The sequence below is a fragment of the Hydractinia symbiolongicarpus genome, chromosome 11 (genome assembly GCF_029227915.1).
Source record: "Hydractinia symbiolongicarpus strain clone_291-10 chromosome 11, HSymV2.1, whole genome shotgun sequence".
In the NCBI taxonomy this organism is placed as follows: domain Eukaryota; kingdom Metazoa; phylum Cnidaria; class Hydrozoa; order Anthoathecata; family Hydractiniidae; genus Hydractinia; species Hydractinia symbiolongicarpus.
This window is the reverse complement of record NC_079885.1, coordinates 19,290,859-19,309,338: the sequence shown is the minus strand read 5'-3', so window position 1 is coordinate 19,309,338 and position 18,480 is coordinate 19,290,859. Positions and strand designations below refer to the sequence as shown.

General features: G+C 38.0%; 15 non-coding genes across 15 annotated transcripts; all 15 read right to left on the bottom strand.

Moving 5' to 3' along the window:
* Window positions 1-879: 879 nt before the first annotated feature.
* On the bottom strand, window positions 880-951 carry Trnae-cuc (transfer RNA glutamic acid (anticodon CUC)). The gene has a single exon. It is a non-coding gene; the product is annotated as a tRNA-Glu (tRNA).
* A 1,225-nt stretch (window positions 952-2,176) lies between these two features.
* Trnae-cuc (transfer RNA glutamic acid (anticodon CUC)) lies at window positions 2,177-2,248 on the bottom strand. The gene has a single exon. It is a non-coding gene; the product is annotated as a tRNA-Glu (tRNA).
* A 3,097-nt stretch (window positions 2,249-5,345) lies between these two features.
* On the bottom strand, window positions 5,346-5,417 carry Trnae-cuc (transfer RNA glutamic acid (anticodon CUC)). The gene has a single exon. It is a non-coding gene; the product is annotated as a tRNA-Glu (tRNA).
* Window positions 5,418-6,401: 984 nt separating this feature from the next.
* Window positions 6,402-6,473, bottom strand: Trnae-cuc (transfer RNA glutamic acid (anticodon CUC)). Its single transcript has one exon. It is a non-coding gene; the product is annotated as a tRNA-Glu (tRNA).
* Window positions 6,474-7,456: 983 nt separating this feature from the next.
* Trnae-cuc (transfer RNA glutamic acid (anticodon CUC)) lies at window positions 7,457-7,528 on the bottom strand. Its single transcript has one exon. It is a non-coding gene; the product is annotated as a tRNA-Glu (tRNA).
* A 989-nt stretch (window positions 7,529-8,517) lies between these two features.
* On the bottom strand, window positions 8,518-8,589 carry Trnae-cuc (transfer RNA glutamic acid (anticodon CUC)). Its single transcript has one exon. It is a non-coding gene; the product is annotated as a tRNA-Glu (tRNA).
* Window positions 8,590-11,691: 3,102 nt separating this feature from the next.
* Trnae-cuc (transfer RNA glutamic acid (anticodon CUC)) lies at window positions 11,692-11,763 on the bottom strand. The gene has a single exon. It is a non-coding gene; the product is annotated as a tRNA-Glu (tRNA).
* Window positions 11,764-13,277: 1,514 nt separating this feature from the next.
* Trnae-cuc (transfer RNA glutamic acid (anticodon CUC)) lies at window positions 13,278-13,349 on the bottom strand. Its single transcript has one exon. It is a non-coding gene; the product is annotated as a tRNA-Glu (tRNA).
* Window positions 13,350-13,808: 459 nt separating this feature from the next.
* On the bottom strand, window positions 13,809-13,880 carry Trnae-cuc (transfer RNA glutamic acid (anticodon CUC)). Its single transcript has one exon. It is a non-coding gene; the product is annotated as a tRNA-Glu (tRNA).
* A 989-nt stretch (window positions 13,881-14,869) lies between these two features.
* Window positions 14,870-14,941, bottom strand: Trnae-cuc (transfer RNA glutamic acid (anticodon CUC)). The gene has a single exon. It is a non-coding gene; the product is annotated as a tRNA-Glu (tRNA).
* A 458-nt stretch (window positions 14,942-15,399) lies between these two features.
* Window positions 15,400-15,471, bottom strand: Trnae-cuc (transfer RNA glutamic acid (anticodon CUC)). The gene has a single exon. It is a non-coding gene; the product is annotated as a tRNA-Glu (tRNA).
* Window positions 15,472-15,930: 459 nt separating this feature from the next.
* Window positions 15,931-16,002, bottom strand: Trnae-cuc (transfer RNA glutamic acid (anticodon CUC)). Its single transcript has one exon. It is a non-coding gene; the product is annotated as a tRNA-Glu (tRNA).
* A 459-nt stretch (window positions 16,003-16,461) lies between these two features.
* Window positions 16,462-16,533, bottom strand: Trnae-cuc (transfer RNA glutamic acid (anticodon CUC)). The gene has a single exon. It is a non-coding gene; the product is annotated as a tRNA-Glu (tRNA).
* Window positions 16,534-16,991: 458 nt separating this feature from the next.
* Trnae-cuc (transfer RNA glutamic acid (anticodon CUC)) lies at window positions 16,992-17,063 on the bottom strand. Its single transcript has one exon. It is a non-coding gene; the product is annotated as a tRNA-Glu (tRNA).
* Window positions 17,064-18,051: 988 nt separating this feature from the next.
* Window positions 18,052-18,123, bottom strand: Trnae-cuc (transfer RNA glutamic acid (anticodon CUC)). The gene has a single exon. It is a non-coding gene; the product is annotated as a tRNA-Glu (tRNA).
* Window positions 18,124-18,480: the final 357 nt, after the last annotated feature.

The window sequence follows — 18,480 nt, the reverse complement described above, 5'->3', positions numbered from 1 at the left end:
TCATTTTCTGTTAGATGGACCAAATCCATCGATGACTTAACACAACCACATTATTTTAAAGTTTCAATAGCCAGATTCGACAATAGGAAATGTTGTAAAATCGCATTCTCCCGTGCAGGGAATCGAACCCCGGCAACGGCGGTGAGAGCACCGGATCCTAACCACCAGACCACACGGGATATGCATGATGCTATTATTTTCGCCATTGAAATGCTATTATAACAGTTATACGTACGGTCTTTAAGCGCAAGTTTTTTCAGATAATGTTTCTCACATGTCTTAAATGCCGAGTTGAAAGTCAGAAACACCGCCATTATCCAATATGCTGATCTCAAAGTTATTAAAGCACCAAGTTACATATCGGGATGTTAGTAAAGTTTTGGAGAAAGAATGTCTCTCGAAAACTTTCAAACACTTCGAGGCAAATTAAAATGATATTTCAATTGATTGAAATGATATTTAAACAATTATACGTACGTTCTTTCAGCGCAAGTTTTTTCAGATAATGTTTCTCACATGTCTTAAATGCCAAGGTAAAAGTCAGAAACACCGCCATTGGCCAATATGCTGATCTCAAAGTTATTAAAGCACCAAGTTACATATCGGGATGTTAGTAAAGTTTTGGAGAAAGAATGTCTCTCGAAAACTTTCAAACACTTCGACCCAAAGCATATTCTAAAGCTTCCTCAACTTTTATTATGCAATTGAAAATTTGTATTGGTTTCTTAAACACATGGAAAAAGCCAGTGGAAATGCTGAGTTTGTGCAATGTTCATTTTCTGTTAGTTGGACCAAATCCATCAATGACTTAACAAAACCACATTATTTTAAGGTTTTAATGGCCAGATTCGACAATAGGAAATGTTGTAAAATCGCCTTCTCCCGTGCGGGGAATCGAACCCCGGGCACGGCGGTGAGAGCGCCGGATCCTAACCACTAGACCACACGGGATTTGCATGATGCTATTATTTTCGCCATTAAAATGTTATTTTAACAGTTGTACGTACGTCCATTCAGCGCAAGTTTTTTGAGATAATGTTTCTCACATGTCTTAAATGCCGAGTTAAAAGTCAGAAACACCGCCATTGGCCAATATGATGATCTCAAAGTTATTAAACCACCAAGTTACATATCGGGCTGTTAGTAAAGTATTGGAGAAAGAATGTCTCTCGAAAACCTTCATACAAATCGACCCAAAGCATTTTCTAAAGCTTGCTCAACTTTTATTATGCAATTGAAAATTTGTACTTGTTTTTTAATCATGCGGAAAAAGTTAGTGGAAACGCTGACTTTCTGCATTGTTCATTTTCTGTTAGATGGACCAAATCCATCGATGACTTAACACAACCACATTATTTTAAAGTTTCAATAGCCAGATTCGACAATAGGAAATGTTGTGAAACCGCATTCTCCAGTGCGGGGAATCGAACCCCGCCACGGTGGTGAGAGCGCCGGATCCTAACCACTAGACCACACAGGATATGCTGATGTTATTTTAGCGATTGAAATAATATTTAAACAATTATACGTACGTTCTTTCAGCGCAAGTTTTTTCAGATAATGTTTCTCACATGTCTTAAATGCCGAGTTGAAAGTCAGAAACACCGCCATTATCCAATATGCTAATCTCAAAGTTTTTAAAGCACCAAGTTACATATCGGGATGTTAGTAAAGTTTTGGAGAAAGAATGTCTCTCGAAAACTTTCAAACACTTCGAGGCAAATTGAAATGATATTTCAATTGATTGAAATGATATTTAAACAATTATACGTACGTTCTTTCAGCGCAATTTTTTTCAGATAATGTTTCTCACATGTCTTAAATGCCAAGGTAAAAGTCAGAAACACCGCCATTGGCCAATATACTGATCTCAAAGTTATTAAAGCACCAAGTTACATATCGGGATGTTAGTAAAGTTTTGGAGAAAGAATGTCTCTCGAAAACTTTCAAACACTTCGACCCAAAGCATATTCTAAAGCTTCCTCAACTTTTATTATGCAATTGAAAATTTGTATTGGTTTCTTAAACACATGGAAAAAGCCAGTGGAAATGCTGAGTTTGTGCAATGTTCATTTTCTGTTAGTTGGACCAAATCCATCAATGACTTAACAAAGCCACATTATTTTAAAGTTTTAATGGCCAGATTCGACAATAGGAAATGTTGTAAAATCGCATTCTCCCGTGCGGGGAATCGAACCCCGGGCACGGCGGTGAGAGCGCCGGATCCTAACCACTAGACCACACGGGATATGCATGATGCTATTATTTTCGCCATTGAAATGTTATTTTAACAGTTGTACGTACGTCCATTCAGCGCAAGTTTTTTGAGATAATGTTTCTCACATGTCTTAAATGCCGAGTTAAAAGTCAGAAACACCGCCATTGGCCAATATGATGATCTCAAAGTTATTAAACCACCAAGTTACATATCGGGCTGTTAGTAAAGTATTGGAGAAAGAATGTCTCTCGAAAACCTTCATACAAATCGACCCAAAGCATTTTCTAAAGCTTGCTCAACTTTTATTATGCAATTGAAAATTTGTACTTGTTTTTTAATCATGCGGAAAAAGTTAGTGGAAACGCTGACTTTCTGCATTGTTCATTTTCTGTTAGATGGACCAAATCCATCGATGACTTAACACAACCACATTATTTTAAAGTTTCAATAGCCAGATTCGACAACAGGAAATGTTATAAAACCGCATTCTCCAGTGCGGGTAATCAAACCCCGCCACGGTGGTGAGAGCGCCGGATCCTAACCACTAGACCACACAGGATATGCTGATGTTATTTTAGCGATTGAAATAATATTTAAACAATTATACGTACGTTCTTTCAGCGCAAGTTTTTTCAGATAATGTTTCTCACATGTCTTAAATGCCAAGGTAAAAGTCAGAAACACCGCCATTGGCCAATATGCTGATCTCAAAGTTATCAAAGCACCAAGTTACATATCGGGATGTTAGTAAAGTTTTGGAGAAAGAATGTCTCTCGAAAACTTTCAAACACTTCGAGGCAAAGTATTTTCTAAGTCTTCCTCAACTTTTAATATGCAATTGAAAATTTGTACTTGCTCTTTAACGCATGGAAAATGCTAGTGGAAATGCTAAGTTTGTGCATTGTTCATTTTCGGTTAGTTGGACCAAATCCATCAATGACTTAACACAACCACATTATTTTAAAGTGGCAAAGGCAGGATGCGACAATAGGAAATGTTGTAAAATCGCATTCTCCCGTGCAGGGAATCGAACCCCGGCAACGGCGGTGAGAGCACCGGATCCTAACCACCAGACCACACGGGATATGCATGATGCTATTATTTTCGCCATTGAAATGCTATTATAACAGTTATACGTACAGTCTTTCAGCGCAAGTTTTTTCAGATAATGTTTCTCACATGTCTTAAATGCCGAGTTGAAAGTCAGAAACACCGCCATTATCCAATATGCTGATCTCAAAGTTATTAAAGCACCAAGTTACATATCGGGATGTTAGTAAAGTTTTGGAGAAAGAATGTCTCTCGAAAACTTTGAAACACTTCGAGGCAAAGTATTTTCTAAGTCTTCCTCAACCTTTATTATGCAATTGAAAATTTGTACATGTCTCTTAAACACATGGAAAAACCTAGTGGAATTGCTGAGTTTGTGCACTGTTCATTTTCTGTTAGTTGGACCAAATCCATCAATGACTTAACACAACCACATTATTTTAAAGTGGCAAAGGCAGGATGCGACAATAGGAAATGTTGTAAAATCGCATTCTCCGGTGCAGGGAATCGAACCCCGGCCACGGCGGTGAGAGCACCGGATCCTAACCACCAGACCACACGGGATATGCATGCTGATATTATTTTTGAGATTGAAATGCTATTTAAACAGTTAAACGTACCTTCTTTTAGCGCACGTTATTTGAGATAATGTTTCTCATATGTCCTAAATGCCGAATTAAATGGCAGAAACACCGTCATTGGCCAATATGATGATCTCAAAGTTATTAAACCACCAAGTTACATATCGGGCTGTTAGTAAAATATTGAAGGAAGAAAGTCTCTCGAAAACCTTCCAACAATTCGACCCAAAGCATATTCTAAAGCTTCCTCAATATTTATTATGCATTTGAAAATTTGTATTGGTTTCTTAAACACATGGAAAAAGCCAGTGGAAATGCTGAGTTTGTGCAATGTTAATTTTCTGTTAGTTGGACCAAATCCATCAATGACTCAACAAAACCACATTATTTTAAAGTTTTAATGGCCAGATTCGACAATAGGAAAGGTTGTAAAATCGCATTCTCCCATGCAGGGAATCAAACCCCGGCCACGGCGGTGAGAGCGCCGGATCCTAACAACTAGACCACACGGGATATGCATGATGCTATTATTTTCGCCATTGAAATGTTATTTTAACAGTTACACGTACGTTCTTTCAGCGCAAGTTTTTTGAGATAATGTTTCTCACATGTCTTAAACGCCGAGTTAAAAGTCAGATTACCGCCATTGGCCAATATGATGATCTCAAAGTTATTAAAGCACCAAGTTACATATCGGGCTGTTAGTAAAATATTGGAGAAAGAATGTCTCTTGAAAACCTTCAAATAATTCGACCCAAAACCTTTTTTAAAGCTTCCTCAATTTTTTTTATGCAATTGAATATTTGTACTTGTTTTTTAATCATGCGGAAAAAGTTAGTGGACGCGCTGACTTTCTGCATTGTTCATTTTCTGTTAGATCGACCAAATCCATCAATGACTTAACACAACCACATTATTTTAAAGTTTCAATGGCCAGATTCGACAATAGGAAATGTTGTGAAACCGTATTCTCCAGTGCGAGGAATCGAACTCCGGCCACGGCGGTGAGAGCGCCGGATCCTAACCACTAGACCACACGGTTCATGCTAATGTTATTTTAGCGATTGAAATGTTATTTTAACAGTTGCACGTACGTTCTTTTAGCGCACGTTTTTTGAGATAATGTTTCTCACATCTCTTAAATGCCGAATTAAATGGCAGAAACACGGTCATTGGCCAATATGATGATCTCAAAGTTATTAAACCACCAAGTTACATATCGGGCTGTTAGTAAAATATTGAAGGAAGAAAGTCTCTCAAAAACCTTCAAACAATTCGACCCAAAGCATATTCTAAAGCTTCCTCAACTTTTATTATGCAATTGAAAATTTGTATTGGTTTCTTAAACACATGGAAAAAGCCAGTGGAAATGCTGAGTTTGTGCAATGTTCATTTTCTGTTAGTTGGACCAAATCCATCAATGACTTAACAAAACCACATTATTTTAAAGTTTTAATGGCCAGATTCGACAATAGGAAATGTTGTAAAATCGCATTCTCCCGTGCGGGAAATCGAAACCCGGCCACGGCGGTGAGAGCGCCGGATCCTAACCACTAGACCACACGGGATATGCATGATGCTATTATTTTCGCCATTGAAATGTTATTTTAACAGTTGTACGTACGTCAATTCAGCGCAAGTTTTTTGAGATAATGTTTCTCACATGTCTTAAATGCCGAGTTAAAAGTCAGAAACACCGCCATTGGCCAATATGATGATCTCAGAGTTATTAAAGCACCAAGTTACATATCGGGATGTTAGTAAAGTATTGGAGAAAGAATGTCTCTCGAAAACCTTCAAACAAATCGACCCAAAGCATTTTCTAAAGCTTGCTCAACTTTTATTATGCAATTGAAAATTTGTACTTGTTTTTTAATCATGCAGAAAAAGTTAGTGGAAACGCTGACTTTCTGCATTGTTCATTTTCTGTTAGATGGAACAAATCCATCAATGACTTAAAACAACCACATTATTTTAAAGTTTCAATGGCCAGATTCGACAATAGGAAATGTTGTGCAACCGTATTCTCCAGTTCGGGGAATCGAACTCCCGCCACGGCGGTGAGAGCGCCGGATCCTAACCACTAGACCACACGGTTCATGCTATTGTTATTTTAGCGATTGAAATGTTATTTTAACAGTTGCACGTACCTTCTTTTAGCGCACGTTTTTTGAGATAATGTTTCTCACATGTCTTAAATGCCGAATTAAATGGCAGAAACACGGTCATTGGCCAATATGATGATCTCAAAGTTATTAAACTACCAAGTTACATATCGGGCTGTTAGTAAAATATTGAAGGAAGAAATTCTCTCAAAAACCTTCAAACAATTCGACCCAAAGCATATTCTAAAGCTTCCTCAACTTTTATTATGCAATTGAAAATTTGTATTGGTTTCTTAAACACATGGAAAAAGCCAGTGGAAATGCTGAGTTTGTGCAATGTTCATTTTCTGTTAGTTGGACCAAATCCATCAATGACTTAACAAAACGACATTATTTTAAAGTTTTAATGGCCAGATTCGACAATAGGAAATGTTGTAAAATCGCATTCTCCCGTGCGGGGAATCGAACCCCGACCACGGCGGTGAGAGCGCCGGATCCTAACCACTAGACCACACAGGATATGCTGATGTTATTTTAGCGATTGAAATGATATTTTAACAGTTGTACGTACGTCCTTTCAGCGCACGTTTTTTGAGATAATGTTTCTCACACGTCTTATATGCCGAATTAAAAGTCAGAAACACCGCCATTGGCCAATATGATGAACTCAAAATTATTAAAGCACCAAGTTGCATATCGGGATGTTAGTAAAGTTTTGGAGAAAGAATGTCTCTCGAAAACTTTCAAACACTTCGAGGCAAATTATTTTCTAAGTCTTCCTCAACCTTTATTATGCAATTGAATATTTGTACTTCTTTCTTAAACACATGGAAAAAGTTAGTGGAATTGCTGAGTTTGTGCACTGTTCATTTTCTGTTAGTTGGACCAAATCCATCAATGACTTAACACAACCACATTATTTTAAGGTGGGAAAGGTAGGATGCGACAAAAGGAAATGTTGTAAAATCGCATTCTCCCATGCAGGGAATCGAACCCCGACCACGGCTGTGAAAGCGCCGGATCCTAACCACCAGACCACACGGGATATGCATGATGCTATTATTGTTGCGATTGAAATGCTATTTTAGCAGTTGTACGTACGTCCTTTCAGCGCACGTTTTTTGAGATAATGTTTCTCACATGTCTTAAATGCCGAGTTAAAAGTCAGAAACACCGCCATTGGCCAATATGATGATCTCAAAGTTATTAAAGCACCAAGTTACATATCGGGCTGTTAGTAAAATATTGGAGGAAGAATGTCTCTCGAAAACCTTCAAACAATTCGACCCAAAGCATATTGTAAAGCTTCCTCAACTTTTATTATGCAATTGAAAATTTGTATTGGTTTCTTAAACACATGGAAAAGCTAGTGGAAATGCTGAGTTTGTGCATTGTTCATTTTCTGTTAGTTGGACCAAATCCATCAATGACTTAACACAAACACATTATTTTAAAGCTTCAACGGCCAGATTCGACAATAGGAAGTGTTGTAAAATCGCATTCTCCCGTGCGGGGAATCGAACCCCGGCCAAGGCGGTGAGAGCACCGGATCCTAACCACTAGACCACACGGGATATGCATGATGCTATTATTTTCGCCATTGAAATGCTATTTTAACAGTTGTACGTACGTCCTTTCAGCGCAAGTTTTTTAAGATAATGTTTCTTACATGTCTTAAATGCCGAGTTAAAAGTCAGAAACACCGCCATTGGCCAATATCATGATCTCAAAGTTATTAAAGCACCAAGTTACATATCGGGCTGTTAGTAAAGTATTGGAGAAAGAATGTTTCTCGAAAACCTTCAAACAAATCGACCCAAAGCATATTCTAAAGCTTCTTCAACTTTTATTATGCAATTAAAAATTTGTATTGGTTTCTTAAACACATGGAAAGAAGCTAGTGGAAATGCTGAGTTTGTGCATTGTTTATTTTCTGTTAGTTGGACCAAATCCATCAATGACTTAACACAACCACATTATTTTAAAGCTTCAATGGCCAGATTCGACAATAGGAAATGTTGTAAAATCGCATTCTGCCGTGCGGGGAATCGAACCCCGGCCATAGCGGTGAGAGAGCCGGATCCTAACCACTAGACCACACGGGATATGCATGATGCTATTATTGTCGCGATTGAAATGCTATTTTAGCAGTTGTACGTACGTCCTTTCAGCGCACGTTTTTTGAGATAATGTTTCTCACATGTCTTAAATGCCGAGTTAAAAGTCAGAAACACCGCCATTGGCCAATATGATGATCTCAAAGTTTTTAAAACACCAAGTTACATATCGGGTTGTTAGTAAAATATTGGAGGAAGAATGTCTCTCGAAAACCTTCAAACAATTCGACCCAAAGCATATTCTAAAGCTTCCTCAACTTTTATTATGCAATTGAAAATTTGTATTGGTTTCTTAAACACATGGAAAAAGCTAGTGGAAATGTTGAGTTTGTGCATTGTTCATTTTCTGTTAGTTGGACCAAATCCATCAATGACGTAACACAACAACATTATTTTAAAGCTTCAACGGCCAGATTCGACAATAGGAAATGTTGTAAAATCGCATTCTCCCGTGCGGGGAATCGAACCCCGGCCACGGCGGTGAGAGCACCGGATCCTAACAACTAGACCACACGGGATATGCATGATGCTATTATTTTCGCCATTGAAATGCTATTTTAACAGTTGTACGTACGTCCTTTCAGTGCAAGTTTTTTGAGATAATGTTTCTTACATGTCTTAAATGCCGAGTTAAAAGTCAGAAGCACCGCCATTGGCCAATATGATGATCTCAAAGTTATTAAAGCACCAAGTTACATATCAGGCTGTTAGTAAAGTATTGGAGAAAGAATGTCTCTCGAAAACCTTCAAACAAATCGACCCAAAGCATATTCTAAAGCTTCCTCAACTTTTATTATGCAATTGAAAATTTGTATTGGTTTCTTAAACACATGGAAAGAAGCTAGTGGAAATGCTGAGTTTGTGCATTGTTTATTTTCTGTTAGTTGGACCAAATCCATCAATGACTTAACACAACCACATTATTTTAAAATTTCAATGGCCAGATTCGACAATAGGAAATGTTGTAAAATCGCATTCTCCCGTGCGGGGACTCAAACCCCGGCCACGGCGGTGACAGCGCCGGATCCTAACCACTAGACCACAAGGGATATGCATGATGCTATTATTTTCGCAATTGAAATGCTATTTTAACAGTTGTACGTACGTCCTTTTAGTGCAAGCTTTTTGAGATAATGTTTCTCACATGTCTTAAATGCCGAGGTAAAAGTCAGAAACACCGTCATTGGCCAATATGATGATCTCAAAGTTATTAAAGCACCAAGTTACATATCGGGCTGTTAGTAAAGTATTGGAGAAAGAATGTCTCTCGAAAACCTTAAAACATATCGACCCAAAGCATTTTCTAAAGCTTCCTCAACTTTTATTATGAAATTGAAAATTTGTATTGGTTTCTTAAACACATGGAAAAAGCTAGTGGAAATGCTGAGTTTGTGCATTGTTTATTTTCTGTTAGTTGGACCAAATCCATCAATGACTTAACACAACCACATTATTTTAAAGTTTCAATGGCCAGATTTGACAATAGGAAATGTTGTGAAACCGCATTCTCCAGTGCGGGGAATCGAACCCCGGCCACGGCGGTGAGAGCGCCGGATCCTAACCACTAGACCACACGTGATATAATGATGTTATTTTCGCGGTTGAAATGCTATTTAAACAGTTATAAGTACGTTCTTTCAGTGCAGGTTTTTTCAGGTAATGTTTCTCACATGTCTTAAATGCCGAGTTACAAGTCAGAAACACCGGCATTATCAAATATGCTGATCTCAAAGTTATTAAAACACCAAGTTACATATCGGGATGTTAGTAAAGTTTTGGAGAAAGAATGTCTCTCGAAAACTTTCAAACACTTCGAGACAAAGTATTTTCTAAATCTTCCTCAACCTTTATTATGCAATTGAAAATTTGTACTTGTTTCTTAAACACATGGAAAAAGCTAGTGGAATTGCTGAGTTTGTGCGCTGTTCATTTTCTGTTAGTTGGACCAAATCCATCAATGACTTAACACAACCACATTATTTTAAAGTGACAAAGGCAGGATTCCACAATAGAAAATGTTGTAAAATCGCATTCTTCCGTGCAGAAAATCGAAGCCCGGCCACGGCGAAGACAACGCCGGATCCTAACCACTAGACCACACGGGATATGCATGATGCTATTTTTTTCGCGATTGAAATGCTATTATAACAGTTGTACGTACGTCCTTTCTGCGCAAGTTTTTTGAGATAATGTTTCTCACATGTCTTAAATGCCGAGTTAAAAGTCAGAAACACTGCCATTGGCCAATATGATGATCTCAAAGTTATTAAAGCACCAAGTTACATATCGGGCTGTTAGTAAAGTATTGGAGAAAGAATGTGTCTCGAAAAACTTCAAACAAATCGACCCAAAGCATATTCTAAAGCTTCCTCAACTTTTATTATGCAATTGAAAATTTGTATTGGTTTCTTAAACACATGGAAAGGAGCTAGTGGAAATGCTGAGTTTGTGCATTGTTTATTTTCTGTTAGTTGGACCAAATCCATCAATGACTTAACACAACCGCATTATTTTGAAATTTCAATGGCCAGATTCGACAATAGGAAATGTTGCAAAATCGCATTCTCCCGTGCGGGGAATCAAACCCCGGCCACGGCGGTGACAGCGCCGGATCCTAACCACTAGACCACAAGGGATATGCATGATGCTATTATTTTCGCAATTGAAATGCTATTTTAACAGTTGTACGTACGTCCTTTTAGTGCAAGTTTTTTGAGATAATGTTTCTCACATGTCTTAAATGCCGAGGTAAAAACCAGAAACACCGTCATTGGCCAATATGATGATCTCAAAGTTATTAAAGCACCAAGTTACATATCGGGCTGTTAGTAAAGTATTGGAGAAAGAATGTCTCTCGAAAACCTTAAAACATATCGACCCAAAGCATATTCTAAAGCTTCCTCAACTTTTATTATGCAATTGAAAATTTGTATTGGTTTCTTAAACACATGGAAAAAGCTAGTGGAAATGCTGAGTTTGTGCATTGTTTATTTTCTGTTAGTTGGACCAAATCCATCAATGACTTAACACAACCACATTATTTTAAAGTTTCAATGGCCAGATTCGACAATAGGAAATGTTGTGAAACCGCATTCGCCAGTGCGGGGAATCGAACCCCGGCCACGGCGGTGAGAGCGCCGGATCCTAACCACTAGACCACACGTGATATAATGATGTTATTTTCGCGATTGAAATGCTATTTAAACAGTTATAAGTACGTTCTTTCAGTGCAGGTTTTTTCAGGTAATGTTTCTCACATGTCTTAAATGCCGAGTTACAAGTCAGAAACACCGGCATTATCAAATATGCTGATCTCAAAGTTATTAAAGCACGAAGTTACATATCGGGATGTTAGTAAAGTTTTGGAGAAAGAATGTCTCTCGAAAACTTTCAAACACTTCGAGGCAAAGTATTTTCTAAATCTTCTTCAACCTTTATTATGCAATTGAAAATTTGTACTTGTTTTTTAAACACATGGAAAAAGCTAGTGGAAATGCTGAGTTTGTGCATTGTTAATTTTCTGTTAGTTGGACCAAATCCATCAATGACTTAACACAACCACATTATTTTAAAGTTTCAATGGCCAGATTCGACAATAGGAAATGTTGTAATATCGCATTCTCCCGTGCGGGGAATCGAACCCCGGCCACGGCGGTGAGAGCGCCGGATCCTAACCACTAGACCACACGGGATATGCATGATGCTATTATTTTCGCGATTGAAATGCTATTTTAACAGTTGTACGTACGTCCTTTTAGCGCAAGTGTTTTGAGATAGTGTTTCTCACATGTCTTAAATGCCGAGTTTAAAGTCAGAAACACCGCCATTGGCCAATATGATGATCATAAAGTTATTAAAGCACCAAGTTACATATCGGGCTGTCAGTAAAGTATTGGAGAAAGAATGTCTCTCGAAAACCTTCAAACAAATCGACCCAAAGCATTTTCTAAAGCTTCCTCAACTTTTATTATGCAATTGAAAATGTATACTTGTTTTTAAACCATGCGGAAGAAGTTAGTGGAAACGCTGACTTTCTGCATTGTCCATTTTCTGTTAGATGGACCAAGTCCGTCAATGACTTAACACAACCACATTATTTTAAAGTTTCAATGGCCAGATTCGACAATAGGAAATGTTTTGAAACCGTATTGTCCAGTGCGGGGAATCGAACCCCGGCCATGGCGGTGAGAGTGCCGGATCCTAACCACTAGACCACACGGGATATGTTGATGTTATTTTAGCAATTGAAATGCTATTTAAACAGTTATACGTACGTTCTTTCAGCGCAAGTGTTTTCAGATAATGTTTCTCACATGTCTTAAATCCCAAGTTAAAAGTCAGAAACACCGCCATTGGCCAATTTGCTGATGTCAAAGTTATTAAAGCACCAAGTTACATATCGGGAAGTTTGTAAAGTTTTGGAGAAAGAATGTCTCTCGAAAACTTTCAAACACTTCGAGGCAAAGTATTTTCTAAGTCTTCCTCAACCTTTATTATGTAATTGAAAATTTGTACTTGCTCCTTAAACACATGGAAAAAGCTAGTGGAATTGCTGAGTTTGTGCATTGTTCATTTTCTGTTAGTTGGACCAAATCCATTAATGACTTAACACCACCACATTATTTTAAAGTCGCAAAGGCAGAATTCGACAATAGGAAATGTTGTAAAAGCGCATTCTTCCGTGCGGGGAATCGAACCCCGGCCACGGCGAAGAGAGCGCCGGATCCTAACCACAAGACCACACGGGATATGCATGATGCTATTATTTTCGCGATTGAAATGCTATTTTAACAGTTGTACGTACTTTCTTTCAGCAAAAATCTTTTGAGATATTGTTTCTCACATGTCTTAAATGCCGAGTTAAAAGTCAAAAAGGCCGCCATTGGCCAAAATGCTGATCTCAGAGTTTTTAAAGCACCAAGTTACTTATTGGGCTGTTAGTAAAATATTGGTGAAGGAATGTCTCTCGAAAACCTTCAAACACTTCGACGCAAAGAATTTTCTAAATCTTCCTCAACTTTTATTATGCAATTGAAAATTTGTATTGGTTTCTTAAACACATGGAAGAAGCTAGTGAAAATGCTGAGTTTGTGCATTGTTCATTTTCTGTTAGTTGGACCAAATCCATCAATGACTTAACACAACAACATTATTTTAAAGTTTCAATGGCCAGATTCGACAATAGGAAATGTTGTACAATCGCATTCTCCCGAGCGGGGAATCGAACCCCGGCCACGGCGGTGAGAGCGCCGGATCCTAACCACTAGACCACACGGGATATGCATGATGCTATTATTTTCGCGATTGAAATGCTATTTTAACAGTTGTACGTACGTCCTTTCAGCGCAAATTTTTTTGAGATAATGTTTCTCACATGTCTTAAATGCCGAGTTAAAAGTCAGAAACACCGCCATTGGCGAATATGATGATCTCAAAGTTGTTAAAGCACCAAGTTACATATCGGGCTGTTAGTAAAATATTGGAGAAAGAATGTCTCTCAAAAACCTTCAAACAAATCGACCCAAAGCATATTCTAAAGCTTCCTCAACTTTTATTATGCAATTGAAAATTTGTATTGGTTTCTTAAACACATGGAAAAAGCTAGTGGAAATGCTGAGTTTGTGCATTGTTCATTTTCTGTTAGTTGGACCAAATCCATCAATGACTTAACACAACCACATTATTTTAAAGTTTTAATGGCCAGAATCGACAATAAGAAATGTTGTACAATCGCATACTCCCGTGCGGGGAATCGAACCCCGGCCACGGCGGTGAGAGCGCCGGATCCTAACCACTAGACCACACGGGATATGCATGATGCTAATATTTTCGCGATTGAAATGCTATTATAACAGTTGTACGTACTTCCTTTCAGCGCAAATTTTTTTGAGATAATGTTTCTCACATGTCTTAAATGCCGAGTTAAAAGTCAGAAACACCGCCATTGGCCAATATGATGATCTCAAAGTTGTTAAAGCACCAAGTTATATATCGGGCTGTTAGTAAAGTATTGGAGAAAGAATGTCTCTCAAAAACCTTCAAATAAATCGACCCAAAGTATATTCTAAAGCTTCCTCAACTTTTATTATGCAATTGAAAATTTGTATTGGTTTCTTAAACACATGGAAAAAGCTAGTGGAAATGCTGAGTTTGTGCATTGTTCATTTTCTGTTAGTTGGACCAAATCCATCAATGACTTAACACTACCACATTATTTTAAAGTTTCAATGGCTAGATTCGACAATAGGAAATGCTGTAAAATCGTACTCTCCCGTGCGGTGAATCGAACCCCGGCCACGGCGAAGAGAGCACCGTATCCTAACCACCAGACCACACGGGATATGCATGATGATATTTACTTCGCGATTGAAATGCTATTTTAACAGTTGTACGTACGTTCTTTCAGCGCAAGTTTTTTGAGATAATGTTTCTCACATGTCTTAAATGCCGAGTTAAAAGTCAAAAATACCGCCATTGGCCAATATGATGAGCTCAAAGTTATTAAAGCACCAAGTTACATATCGAGCTAATAGAAAAATATTGGAGAAAGAATGTCTCTCGAAAACCTTCAAACAATTCGACCCAAAGCATATTTTAAAGCTTCCTCAACTTTTATTATGCAATTGAAAATTTGTATTGGTTTCTTAAACACATGGAAGAAGCTAGTGAAAATGCTGAGTTTGTGCATTGTTCATTTTCTGTCAGTTGGACCAAATCCATCAATGACTTAACACAACAACATTATTTTAAAGTTTCAATGGCCAGATTCGACAATAGGAAATGTTGTACAATCGCATTCTCCCGAGCAGGGTATCGAACCCCGGCCACGGCGGTGAGAGCGCCGGATCCTAACCACTAGACCACACGGGATATGCATGATGCTATTATTTTCGCGATTGAAATGCTATTTTAACAGTTGTACGTACGTCCTTTCAGTGCAAGTTTTTTCAGATAATGTTTCTCACATGTCTTAAATGCCGACTTAAAAGTCAGAAACACCGCCATTATCCAATATGCTGATCTCAAAGTTATTAAAGCACCAAGTTACATATCGGGATGTTAGTAAAGTTTTGGAAAAAGAATGTCTCTCGAAAACTTTCAAACACTTCGAGGCAAAGTATTTTCTAAGTCTTCCTCAACTTTTATTATGCAATTGAAAATTTGTATTGGTTTCTTAAACACATGGAAAAAGCTAGTGGAAATGCTGAGTTTGTGCATTGTTCATTTTCTGTTAGTTGGACCAAATCCATCAATGACTTAACACAACAACATTATTTTAAAGTTTCAATGGCCAGATTCGACAATAGGAAATGTTGTACAATCGCATTCTCCCGAGCGGGGAATCGAACCCCGGCCACGGCGGTGAGAGCGCCGGATCCTAACCACTAGACCACACGGGATATGAATGATGCTATTATTTTCGCGATTAAAATGCTATTTTAACAGTTGTACGTACGTCCTTTCGGCGCAAATTTTTTTGAGATAATGTTTCTCACATGTCTTACATGCCGAGTTAAAAGTCAGAAACACCGCCATTGGCGAATATGATGATCTCAAAGTTGTTAAAGCACCAAGTTACATATCGGGCTGCTAGTAAAATATTGGAGAAAGAATGTCTCTCAAAAACCTTCAAACAAATCGACCCAAAGCATATTCTAAAGCTTCCTCAACTTTTATTATGCAATTGAAAATTTGTATTGGTTTCTTAAACACATGGAAAAAGCTAGTGGAAATGCTGAGTTTGTGCATTGTTCATTTTCTGTTAGTTGGACCAAATCCATCAATGACTTAACACAACCACATTATTTTAAAGTTTTAATGGCCAGAATCGACAATAGGAAATGTTGTACAATCGCATACTCCCGTGCGGGGAATCGAACCCCGGCCACGGCGGTGAGAGCACCGGATCCTAACCACTAGACCACACGGGATATGCATGATGCTATTATTTTCGCGATTGAAATGCTATTATAACAGTTGTACGTATGTCCTTTCAGCGCAAATTTTTTTGAGATAATGTTTCTCACATGTCTTAAATGCCGAGTTAAAAGTTAGAAACACCGCCATTGGCCAATATGATGATCTCAAAGTTGTTAAAGCACCAAGTTACATATCGGGCTGTTAATAAAGTATTGGAGAAAGAATGTCTCTCAAAAACCTTCAAACAAATCGACCCAAAGCATATTCTAAAGCTTCCTCAACTTTTATTATGCAATTGAAAATTTGTATTGGTTTCTTAAACACATGGAAAAAGCTAGTGGAAATGCTGAGTTTGTGCATTGTTCATTTTCTGATAGTTGGACCAAATCCATCAATGACTTAACACAACCACATTATTTTAAAGTTTCAATAGCCAGATTCGACAATAGGAAATGTTGTGAAATCGCATTCTCCCGTGCGGGGAATCGAACCCCGGCCACGGCGGTGAGAGCGCCGTATCCTAACCACTAGACAACACGGGATATGCCTGATGCTATTATTTTCGCGATTGAAATGCTACTTTAACAGTTGTACGTACGTTCTTTCAGTGCAAGTTTTTATGGATAATGTTTCTCACATGTTTAAAATTCCGTGTTAAAAGTCAGAAACACCGCCATTGGCCAATATGATGATCTCAAAGTTGTTAAAGCACCAAGTTACATATCGGGCTGTCAGTAAAGTATTGGAGAAAGAATGTCTCTCGAAAACCTTCAAACAAATCGACCCAAAGCATTTTCTAAAGCTTCCTCAACTTTTATTATGCAATTGAAAATTTGTATTGGTTTCTTAAACACATGGAAAAAGCTAGTGGAAATGCTGAGTTTGTGCATTGTTCATTTTCTGTTAGTTGGACCAAATCCATCAATGACTTAACACAACCACATTATTTTAAAGTTTTAATGGCCAGAATCGACAATAGGAAATGTTGTACAATCGCAAACTCCCGTGCGGGGAATCGAACCCCGGCCACGGCGGTGAGAGCGCCGTATGCTAACCACTAGACAACACGGGAAATGCCTGACGCTATTATTTTCGCGATTGAAATGCTATTTTAACAGTTGTACGTACGTTCTTTCAGTGCAAGTTTTTTCAGATAATGTTTCTCACATGTCTTAAATGCCGAGTTAAAAGTCAGAAACACCGCCATTATCTAATATGCTGATCTCAAAGTTATTAAAGCACCAAGTTACATATCGGGATGTTAGTAAAGTTTTGGAAAAATAATGTCTCACGAAAACTTTCAAACACTTCGAGGCAAAGTATTTGCTAAGTCTTCCTCAACATTTATTATGCAATTGAAAATTTGTACTTGTTTTTTAAACACATGGAAACAGCTAGTGGAAATGCTGAGTTTGTGCATTGTTCATTTTCTGTTAGTTGGACCAAATCCATCAATGACTTAACACTACCACATTATTTTAAAGTGGCAAAGGCAGGATTCCACAATAGAAAATGTTGTAAAATCGCATTCATCCGTGCAGGGAATCGAACCCCGGCCACCGCAAAGAGAGCGCCGGATCCTAAGCACTAGACCACACGGGATATGCATGATGATATTTATCTTGCGATTGAAATGCTATTTTTACAGTTGTACGTACTTTCTTTCAGCAAAAATCTTTTGAGATATTGTTTCTCACATGTCTTAAATGCCGAGTTAAAAGTCAGAAACACTGCCATTGGCCAATATGATGATCTCAAAGTTGTTAAAGCACCAAGTTACTTATCGGGCTGTTAGTAAAATATTGGAGAAAGAATGTCTCTCAAAAACCTTCAAACAAATCGACCCAAAGCATATTCTAAAGCTTCCTCAACTTTTATTATGCAATTGAAAATTTGTATTGGTTTCTTAAACACATGGAAAATGCTAGTGGAAATGCTGAGTTTGTGCATTGTTCATTTTCTGTTAGTTGGACCAAATCCATCAATGACTTAACACAACCACATTATTTTAAAGTTTTAATGGCCAGAATCGACAATAGGAAATTTTGTACAATCGCAAACTCCCGTGCGGGGAATCGAACCCCGGCCACGGCGGTGAGAGCGCCGGATCCTAACCACTAGACCACACGGGATATGCATGATGCTATTATTTTCGCGATTGAAATGCTATTATAACAGTTGTACGTACGTCCTTTCAGCGCAAATGTTTTTGAGATAATGTGTCTCACATGTCTTAAATGCCGAGTTAAAAGTCAGAAACACCGCCATTGGCCAATATGATGATCTCAAAGTTGTTAAAGCACCAAGTTACATATCGGGCTGTTAATAAAGTATTGGAGAAAGAATGTCTCTCAAAAACCTTCAAAAAAATCGACCCAAAGCATATTCTAAAGCTTCCTCAACTTTTATTATGCAATTGAAAATTTGTATTGGTTTCTTAAACACATGGAAAAAGCTAGTGGAAATGCTGAGTTTGTGCATTGTTCATT